The sequence below is a fragment of the Triticum urartu genome, chromosome 2 (assembly GCF_003073215.2).
Source record: "Triticum urartu cultivar G1812 chromosome 2, Tu2.1, whole genome shotgun sequence".
Lineage (NCBI taxonomy): Eukaryota > Viridiplantae > Streptophyta > Magnoliopsida > Poales > Poaceae > Triticum > Triticum urartu.
This window is the reverse complement of record NC_053023.1, coordinates 209442521-209453885: the sequence shown is the minus strand read 5'-3', so window position 1 is coordinate 209453885 and position 11365 is coordinate 209442521.

Below are 11365 nucleotides of genomic sequence, written 5' to 3'. Positions count from 1 at the left end.
CAGCAGGAGCAATGGCCATGAAGAAGCGTGAGTTTCGTAACTTGCGCCAAGGAGGACGGACAGTTGGCCAGTATGTGGAGGAGTTTAGTAAGTTAGCACGTTATGCCCCAGATGACGTTGCTACAGATGCAGCTAAGCAGGAGAAATTCCTGGAAGGATTGAATGATGAATTGAGCATGCAGTTGATGGTAGCCACCTTCAACAACTACCAGGAGTTGGTAGATCGTGCTCTTATGATTGAAGGGAAGCAGCAGCAAATTGAGAACCGCAAGAGGAAGTATGGACAAGGAAAATATAATTCAGGAGCTCAACAGAAGCCTCGCTTTACCCCTAGACCAGGAGGACATTTTCAGCATACCCATGGAGTAGGTAGCTCGCACAATCACAATGGCACCAAGAATGGTAATGGGAATGGAGGAAGTAATGGATAGAACCGCAGCACCCCATCAACCCCAGCCAAGAAGGACTTGAGCCATGTCACTTGCTATAAGTGTTCGAAGCCAGGACATTTTGCAAATGAATGTCCTGAAGGCCAAAATGGCAATGGAAGTTCTGGAAAGAAGCCAAACCCTTTCAACAGGGGACAGGTGAACCACGTTAGCGTGGAGGAGGTTGAAGCTCAGCCCGATGCAGTAATAGGTAAGTTTTTGGTTAAGTCATTTACTGCACTCGTTCTTTTTTATACTGGTGCATCGCATTCATACATCTCAAGGGGATTTGTGGATAAGTATAACCTATCAACCCAAGCCCTTAGGTCACCCATGTTAGTAACCTCGCCAGGAGCAGAGTATGTGGCAAGTTTATGGTGTGATCGGTTACCATTAAGGAATGGTAACTATGTTTTTCCCTCAGACCTAATAGTATTGGAATCTCAAGGATTGGATGTGATATTAGGCACGGATTGGTTATCAAAGTATAAAGGGAATATTGAGTGTGCGAGTAAGTCAATTTTGCTTACCACACCAGAAGGGAGAAGGATCAAGTATGTATCCCGGCATGTACCAAAAAGGACACAAGTGAATTGCCTAACAGGAGTTGTGCAGGAGGAAGTACCAGTGGTAAAGGATTTTCCTGATGTATTTCCCGAAGAGTTGCCAGGCATGCCACCGGATAGAGACATTGAGTTTTTGATTGAGCTATTGCCAGGCACTGGCCAATATCGAAGAGACCATATAGGATGCCAGCAAAAGATTTGGTGGAAATTAAGAAACAGATTAAGGAGTTACTGGATAAAGGATATATTCGCCCAAGTTCTTCGCCTTGGGGATCGCCAGTACTTCTAGTAGAGAAGAAGGATGGATCGTTAAGGATGGTTGTTGACTATCGAGGATTGAACGAAGTAACAATCAAAAACAAGTACCCACTACCAATGATCAACGATCTGTTTGATCGATTGCAAGGAGCTAAATTGTTTTCCAAGATAGATTTGCAATCAGGGTACCACCAGTTGAAGATTCGAGAACAGGATATCCCGAAGACAGCATTCACCACAAGATATGGACTGTATGAGTATACCGTTATGTCATTTGGACTGACTAACGCGCCTGCCTATTTTATGAACATGATGAACAAAGTGTTTATGGAGTTTTTGGATAAGTTCGTTGTAGTGTTCATTGATGATATCCTGGTTTATTCAAAGAATGAAGAGGAGCATAAGGAGCATTTGCGTTTGGTACTTGGAAAGCTCCGAGAACATCAATTATACGCCAAGTTCAGCAAATGTGAGTTTTGGTTGAAGGAAGTAGGATTCCTCGGACACGTTATATCCGGAGAAGGTATAGCAGTAGATCCCGCTAAAGTTGAAACCGTGACCAAGTGGGAAGCGCTAACAACCATTGGAGAGATCCGGAGTTTTCTTGGACTGGGCAGGATACTACCGGAGATTTATTGAGAATTTCTCAAAGATTGCAAAGCCTATGACGGAGTTGCTGAAGAAGGATACTAAGTTCAAATGGACTGAGGAGTGTGAGGCAAGTTTCCAGGAGTTGAAGAAACGTTTGGTGACCTCACCAGTGTTGATTTTGCCAGATCAAACCAAGGATTATGAGGTGTATTGCGATGCTTCACGTCGAGGACTTGGAGCAGTGCTTATGCAGGAAGGGAGAGTTGTTTCGTATGCTTCACGACAACTGAAGCCCCACGAATTGAACTATGCTACGCATGATTTGGAGTTAGCAGCCGTAGTGCATGCATTGAAGACATGGAGACATTTCCTCATTGAAAATCATTGTGAGGTGTACACAGATCATAAGAGTTTGAAGTACATTTTCACGCAGAAGGAGTTGAATCTCAGACAAAGGAGATGGTTGGAGCTTATCAAGGATTATGATATGAGATTGCATTATCATCCCGGGAAGGCTAATGTAGTAGCTGATGCATTAAGCCGCAAGAGCCATGTCAATACACTAATGAGGGGAGAAATACCCAAGGAGTTAGCAGAAAATCTTCGTGAACTATGTGTGGAAATAGTTCCAAGAGGCTATGTAGCAGCACTAGAGATTCAGTCAACTTTGATGGATAGAATCGGAGAAGCTCAGAAAACAGACAAAGAGATTGCCGCTATAAAGGAGAAACTGAGCAAAGGAAAAGCTAAAGGATTTCGTGAGGATGAGCACGACACCCTATGGTTTGAAGATCGTGTTTACGTGCCCAATGACCCGGAGATCAGAAAGTTGATTCTGCAAGAGGCACATGACTCACCATATTCGATTCACCCAGGAAATACCAAGATGTATTTGGATTTGAAGGATATTTTCTGGTGGACCGGAATGAAGAAGGATATTGCGGAGTATGTAGCAGTTTGTGACGTATGTCAGAGAGTAAAGGCAGAACATCAGAAGCCAGCAGGATTGTTGCAACCATTGTCGATACCCGAATGGAAGTGGGATAAGATAGGCATGGATTTTATCACGGGATTACCAAGGACTCGTTCAGGCTATGACTCGATTTGGGTTGTAGTTGACCGATTGACGAAAGTAGCACATTTCATCCCAGTAAAGACCACTTACACCAGTGCTAAGTTGGCAAAGATATACATGACCAGGATCGTTTGTCTACATGGAGTTCCGGAGTATTGTATCAGATAGAGGAACCCAGTTTATCTCAAAGTTCTGGAAGCAGTTGCATGAGACTTTGGGTACTAGGCTAGAGTTTAGTACAACTTTTCACCCGCAGACAGATGGACAGACCGAGAGAGTCAATCAAATTTTGGAAGATATGCTGAGAGCTTGTGCGCTAGATTATGGATCTAGTTGGGACGATAATTTGCCATATGCAGAGTTTTCTTACAATAATAGCTATCAGACCAGTTTGAAGATGGCCCCTTTTGAGGCTTTGTACGGAAGGAGGTGCAGGACACCGTTGTCATGGGACGAAGTTGGAGACCGCCAGTTGTTTGGACCAGATTTGATTAAGGAGTCTGAACGGAAGGTGAAGTTGATTCGCGATAGGCTCAAGGTAGCCCAGTCCAGGCAGAAGAGCTACGCAGATTCTAAACGCAAGGAGACAGTTTACGAAGTCGGAGATAGAGCTTATCTTCGAGTATCCCCACTTCGAGGGATTTAGCGCTTTGGAGTTAAAGGGAAGTTAGCGCCACGATTTATAGGACCATATCGAGTTTTGGAGCGTATGGGAGAAGTGGCCTACAAGTTGGAATTGCCAAAAGGATTGGCCGGAGTGCATGATGTGTTCCACATTTCTCAGTTGAAGAAGTGTCACGCGGAGATGGCTGACATACCTTTGAGAGACACAGTACCATTGGAAGCAATTCAGTTGGATAACAATTTGACCTATGAGGAGAAACCAGTCAAGATCCTCGAGTTTGCCAGCCGAGTTACTCGCAGCAAGGTTATCAAGTTTTGCAAAGTTCAGTGGAGCCACCACACGGAGGATGAAGCCACCTGGGAGCGAGAGGAAGATTTGCTCAAGGACCACCCTCACCTATTTTCTAGCCAACCCGAATCTCGAGGGCGAGATTCATCTTAAGGGGGGGTAGGTTTGTAACATCCCAAATTTTCAATTTGGAATGTTATACACTAGGTCATCATGCATATCATATTTTATTTTGCTTTTGGTTTTGATTCTAGAAAATCCTAAGCAACTCAAGGACCCACGGAGAGAGTTGGGGATTTCGTTATTTACATATTTGAGTTTTCTCAGATTATGTAAACAGGATCATTTGATTTTATTTATTTTATCATCAATTATTTCTATTACAAAAATATGAGAGAGGGAATAAAATGACTTTCCCAAAATATAGAAATATTGAGGATTTAATAAAAAAATCAAATAAGTTTTATTCCGGAGTTTTCGGTATTTTTATTTGAATTTAGGAAAAATGCGCGTTTTTCAAAGTTGTAGTTTGGGCCCAGATAAATGTTCACTTTATCGGGCTTGATTTTAGAAACCCGGCAAAATTCATTTCGTGATTTTTGGAGTCCGTTTAGTATTTCTTTTTATTTTTCTTCCGAGCGGATTTATAAAAAAACGCGAACCAACTCCGGGCCGTACCCGGCCAGGAAACTGCCGGCCGGGCCTTTAAATAGTGACCGCCCCAGCCCGAGAGGAGGAGCCCAGCCACCTGACCTAACCCTAATCCCCCGCCGCCTTAGCCGCCGCCCCCCGCCGCCGCCGCCGCCCGCCGTCGCCCGCCGGAGTTGCGCGTTTTTCGAGGTTCGCCGCCGCCTCGTTTTCCATGCAGTTTTTTTTTAAAAAAATTCTGTTCGTCATTTGTCTTTTTCGTCGGATTTTCCGCGGTTATTTTCTGATCGCGATTTCTGATCCGATTTTCGTTTTAGTATAACTTTTCGCTCGTTTATCGGAATCAGGCGATTCAAGCGCCTGGAGTTTCGTCTCGAAACCCTCTTTCCGAATAATCAACTTAAACATGTTTTTGTTACTGTAAAATTTTCCCTAGATCCAGATTACTAGAACGGAGTCTTTTTCTTTCGCCGTTTGATTTCTTTTGCTTCGTTCGATTTGATTCTTTTTGCCAACCAGGGTTCTTAAGTTGAACTTTCTGGTTAGATCTTCTATTTGAGTTTTACATGTGCATTAGATGAATACTTATTGTATGCTTGTTGTTTGTCTGTGATAGAATACCCGGAGTGCGCCGCCTGTTACGTTGAATCTCTAGGTTACGCGGATCCTCAGTAAGGCAAGTAACACTTTGATCATACCCTTTTCTACAACCCAGTTTTATTGCATTAGATCAATCCTCACACATTGCATGATTAGGATCTAATTAAATTGTGGGATGGGAAGTAGATGAGGTAGTACCTATTACCCGTTTAATTATCAAACCTTTGGGAGTTACTTCTACGTTTGCTTATTATGCCATGCTATGCTAGTAGACGTGGATTGGGTGAGTGATATCCATGACAGATGTGAGATTGTTAATTAATGGTTTATCTAAGGTGGCAACCTAACACACATCTGGGTGGATTGAGGCACATGGGGTTTCCAGGACTTGCCTGTTTTTATTAGACCGCCACCCAGGCCCAAAGGGATCATGAGATTATTCATACTAGAAACTTCTGTGTGCAGCCACAAGCCATTATGGGCTCTGGCATAGTTGACTAAGTTGTGCAAACTCTTACAGTGGTAGACTAGCAGATGTAGGGGATGTAGGTGGTACGGTCTACCCGATCGTAAGGTGCTAGCGCTTCTGAAAGACTATGTCTCGGTCATCCGTCTTCTCAAACACCCTGTAGTGCGAGAAACCAAACGGAGGCGATCGAGTCTTGTGGGGAAAAGTGCGCAAACCTCTGCAGAGTGTAATAAACTAATCATGGTTAGCCGTGTCCCCGGTTATGGACATCTTGAGTATCTAGTACTTGGATTTTCATGTGAATCTCAACATGTTACTCTAAATTAATTTTGATGGGTTTTAATGATGTTACTTAATTGGGATTGAGGATGCTGTCAACCATTCTCAATGTTTCACAACCACCATGATAGTAATTAAGTTTATTCCTTTGAAGTAGGGAAAAATTGGCTTTACGCAAAAACAGTAACCATAGAGTTTTCCACCAGCCAAATATGCATATAGTATAGTTGTTGCATTCCATTATTCTCTATGTGTTACCTTGCCAGCATATTCCATGTGCTGACCCGTTTTCGGACTGCAACGTTAATGTTGCAGACTTTTCAGACGACGATTAAGGAGTTTTTAGGTCGTGGTTCTATACTCAGTGATGCCGTTGGAGTTGATGGACTCACTTATCTTCCAAGCCTTCCGCTGTTATCGTTATTAGATGGCCTTAAGCCATATTTATTGTAATAAGTTCTCTTTTGAGACACTCAATGTAATAAGTGTGTGATTGCTACTCTGCTATAAATCCTCCGAGTACTGTGTGGTGTCAGCATTACTGATCCAGGGATGACACCGAAGCACAGAGATCAGACTGTTTGAGGTCTGGTCGCTACACATGAGAAAACATTTGAAACAAGGAAAGGACATGATTGAGAAATCTTGACTTGAATCATCGGATAAGAAAAGAGAAAGAAGAATGATGAACTTGTAGAGCATCTTCATGAGAACCACCGGGTAAGAACATTGACGGAAAAAAATGGAGAGACTTCACATCCATAAGATGGATAATTGATTAAGGAATCTGAGTCCTTGAAGAAAAAGGGCGGGAAAAACAAAGACAACTTGGAACGGATAAAACAAACACCGTTGGGAAAACTGAGAGGTGATCTTGCGAATGTTGAAATGATCGGATCCTCTTGAAGAGAAAGACATCGGTTGAAAAGGATTGACTTGACAATCTCGATTATCATGAAGGATTGGTATTCACATAGGAGTATGAGAACACCACTTAGGGGAAGGTATGGAATCAACACTTGACATTGAAGCAACTAGAATACCACAACTGGAAAAAAACAAAGGATTGGCTTGCAAAATAAGCCGGAAACAAACATATGATAGATCCCATATCGTAGCATGTGTCTGTTGGAAAGATATTCTAGGAGCTACTTGAATTCCCACTTATAAACTCCCGAAACTTTCTGGTTATGCAATCAGGTGTTGGGGATATAGGGGAAGCATAATATCTCACCCAAACTAACAATTCCTACATCCAGCTGTATCCATCCTTCAACACATAACCAAGAAACCTTCTGAAATCATGTACCTCAACCTTCGAAAAGCATCCATTATACGAGTTATGGGAATACTCCCGAACTCCCGCCCCAGTACTAGGTGGCGTCGAGGTTATCTCACCAACAACTGCAAAAAAGAAATTTTCGATGTCGGCGAACTCAGGTATTTCAGAACTACAACGATAAAATTGTGACGACAACACCTCGGAGCTCAACTCCCCGGGACACTGCCACAACCCCTAAATGTCAGGAGGCACCAAGAACAATGTTCTCGTCACAAGACTATCGGAACGATTCCGAGATACCCGCGTGATCCTAAAAAATCATGAAATTTGAGGAGAGGAGAGTCAAAACTTCTACGTCAAGAGGCCTCACCAGAGCGACGAAGGGACTGGGGAGTAAAAAGAATCCTACTCTCCGATATATATAATCCTAAGACTCAAAACATTTTGTTCTAGACTCAACAACGTCAGCGATTCGATCAAGCAAGGGGGCTCTCTAAGTCGGGGATGGCTCTGATACGAACTTGTAACACCCACAATGCGGCTATATCTCCCACGTGTCGGGGCATGACTTAGAGGCATAGCCACGTGGTTGGCTTGTCGCAAGAGGGGTAATCTTTACACATCCCATGTACTGAATAAGAAAGGGATAAAGAGTTGGCTTACAATCGCCACTTCACACAAATACAAGTGAAACATACATCATACAAATTACAAACAAGGTCCGACTACGGAACCAAAATAAAAGAACACAAGCCCAAATGCTAGATCCCCGGTCATTTGTACCCTGCAGGGGTGTCCCAACTTAGCCCATCACAAGCTCTCACAGTCAACGGAGGATATTCCTTCTCCTGGGAAGACCCGACCAGTCTCGGAATCCCGGTTACAAGACATTTCGACAATGGTAAAACAAGACCAGTAAGACCACCCGAATGTGCCGACAAATCCCGATAGGAGATGCACATATCTCGTTCTCAAGGTACATCGGATGGGCAAGACGTCGGGTTGGCATAGACCCTGGTTGCCCAGGGGGCGCCGGACATCGCCCAGTTCGGACCAACACTTAGAGAAGCACTGGCCCGGGGGGTTAAAATAAGATGACCCTCGGGTTAATTACTCCCAAAGGAAAGGTGTAGGTTGTTAGGCAAATGTAAAACCAAGGTTGGGCCTTGCTGGGGGAGTTTTATTCAAAGCGAACTGTCAAGGGGTTCCCATAACACCCCACCGTGTAAGGAATGCAAAATCAAGGAACATAACACCGGTTTGACGGAAACTAGGGCGGCAAGAGTGGAACAAAACACCAGGCATAAGGCCGAGCCTTCCACCCTTTACCAAGTGTATAGATGCATTAAAGTAAATAAGATATAATAATGATATCCCAACAATATCCATGTTCCAACATGGAACAAGCTTCATCTTCACCTGCAACTAGCAACGCTATAAGAGGGGCTGAGCAAAAGCGGTAACATAGCCAAACAATGGTTTGCTAGGAAAGGTGGGTTAGAGGCTTGACATGGCAATATGGGAGGCATGATATAACAAGTGGTAGGTAGTGCGACATAGCGATAGAGCGAACAATTAGCAAGCAAAGATAGAAGTGATTTCGAGGGTATGGTCATCTTGCCTAAGATCCCACAAGGAAGAAGAACGAGTCCATGAAGAAGTCAAACGGACGAAGTCGAACGAATCCTCCCTCACAAACGCGACGTTATCGGAACTAATCCGAAGAAGCAACACCAGAAATAAGCAAACAACATGGTAAACAACCATCACATGATCATGGCATGATGCACAACCAAGTATGATGCATGTTCGGTTCAATGAGGCATGGCATGGCAAAGTGCACAAGAAAAACTACAAGTTAAGTGGAGCTCAATATGCAACAAGTTGCATATTGATGAAACACCAAAACAATTATTTAGTTCTCTCCCGTTTAAGTACTCAACAATATTAAATGTTGGTTAGCATGGCAAGGGGTGAAACATAATAAAACTGCTTAACTAAGCAAGTTTAAATGAGGCCGGAACAAGAAACAACAAGTCTGGAGAATCCCATGTGCAAATTATGGATTTGGTACTGTTCTGCCCTATACATAATTTTAGTGTTGTTAAACATGCAAAGTAATGCCACCATGTTAAACTATGCATTTTTCTACCCCATTTACATATAAAGTTTATTTAAAATGGAGCTACGGTTATTTAGTTATGAAATAAAGCATTTTAACGAGTTATTGAAGCAAATTTAAACAAACAGCATTTTAAACATGCGTGAAAGTTGGAAATTATTAATCTACACAAAATTCTAAGCATTTTACATATTAAGTTTGTTTAATTCCGATGCACGGTTGTGGAGTTATTAAATGCATGATCTAGAGGGACATTTCTGTAAAACTGTTAACTCCGGAAATTAGACAAATTCGCAGTAGCAAAAAAACACCTCGGGCCGTATCTAGCTGGCCCAACAAGCAGAAAAAAAACAAGAGGAGGGGCGCTTGGGGCGGCTCACCCATGGGCCAAGCCCAGCTGGCGAAGAGGGAGGCCGGCAGGGGAAAGCGGCTGGGCTGCAGTGCCTTATTGGGCCTTGACGAGGCCCACACGATGCGAGCGAGAGGGAGGGTCGCGGCCGCTCGAGACGAGGGAGCTCCTGCTGCTTGATACCAACAGAGGCGGCAGCAGGTCATGGTGATGCAGAAGATGGCCAAAGGCGCGATGCAAGGACAGGGGACCAGCGGGCGCGGCGGATTCGGCCAGTCCGAGGGTCAGGGAGGCGGTTCTCGGCCAGTCCGAGGGTCAGGGAGGCGGTTCTCGGTGACGAGGAACTCTGGCGGGACAGACTTGGCAGGGCGACGGCTCTCGAGTGGCGACGGCGCTTGACAGCGGTCAGGTTCATCGGTCTCCGGGCGTCCACGGCGGTGCAAGGGAGACCTAGGACGAGAGCAGGGTCGCGAGACCCAGTCGGTGGAGACCTTGAAGCTCCGTGGACGGCGGCGGAGCTCCATGGATGGTAGCGAGGTTAGGTGTCCATGGCGGCGCGGATGTTACGGAGAGAGAGGTCAGGGAAGGGGAGGATAGAGCCAGAAGGGAAAGAGAGGAGGGGAGGGACGGCGAGGTCCAGCCTGGTCATGGCCTCGTCGGCCGGCAGGGTGGAGCTCCGGTGGTGGCTATCATTGGCCAGGGAGGAGGCAGGAGCCAGGGTGCGCGGGGGAGGTGGAGCGCTAGTGGCTGGGTGGACCGATGGGAGTGCTGGTGGAGGTGGTGTGGCTCGCAGACAAGGGGATCGAGGAGGTGGTGCTGGGAGATGTAGTTGGATGGATTGATTGATTGAAAATAGTGGGGATTGGCCGGCGTTGAAAACAAGGAGAGTGGCGGCGGATCCGATGGATGGATGGGGCAAGGCTAGGATTAGGGTATGGTCTGATTTAGTAAGTGGGTGGACTATATATAGGGAAATAGATTAGGTTAGGACCCTCCGATCTTAATCGGATGGTCCGGATAAATAGGCTAGGGAGATCAAATAATAAAATGGAGATGTTTTATAGATGTTTGGGGATGATCCGGACCCAACGGTAACGATAGTCCGGTTCGGGTTCGGGGAAGTTTCGGACACGCGCGAGGGATTGATGCACTGCGCAAGGAGGGGTAGGCTGGGCCTAGGTGGACTGTGAAGAGGAGTTGGATTGAGAGGAGAGAAGAGAAGGAGAGGCCCGACAGCAGTTTTCGGAGACCAAAAACGTCCGACGATAGACCGGCTATACTGCCGCTATAGTTAACCGTTGGGGCATCAAACGGACTCCGAATGCGATGAAACTTGGCAGGCGACCTACTGACAACATAACAACACCGCAAGCCAACTTTCAACCCATTCCGATAACATTTTCCGGCCACCTATAAAATAATATTTCGGACGTACCGTGGGCGCATGCAAGTGTGTCTGGGCTCAGAACGGGCAACGGAGAGAACTGGGAGACCCGGACGAATACAAGTTTTGAATAACATGATGATGCAATGCACATGATGACATGGCAATATGCAACACGCAAACAAAAGACAAGGCAAGAACAGTGAATAACCGGAAGACACCTGGCGCAACAGTCTCGAGGCGTTACACCCTCCCACTTGGGCTTGAGTTTGTCCTTTTTCTTCTCCGGCAAGCGTAGGACGAGTTCGCCGACATTATAAGTCTTGGCCCATACTTCTCTACTTTGGTATCTGCGAGCCTGTTGTTGATAAAATGGGGAACGTGCTTTTGCAACATTGCGC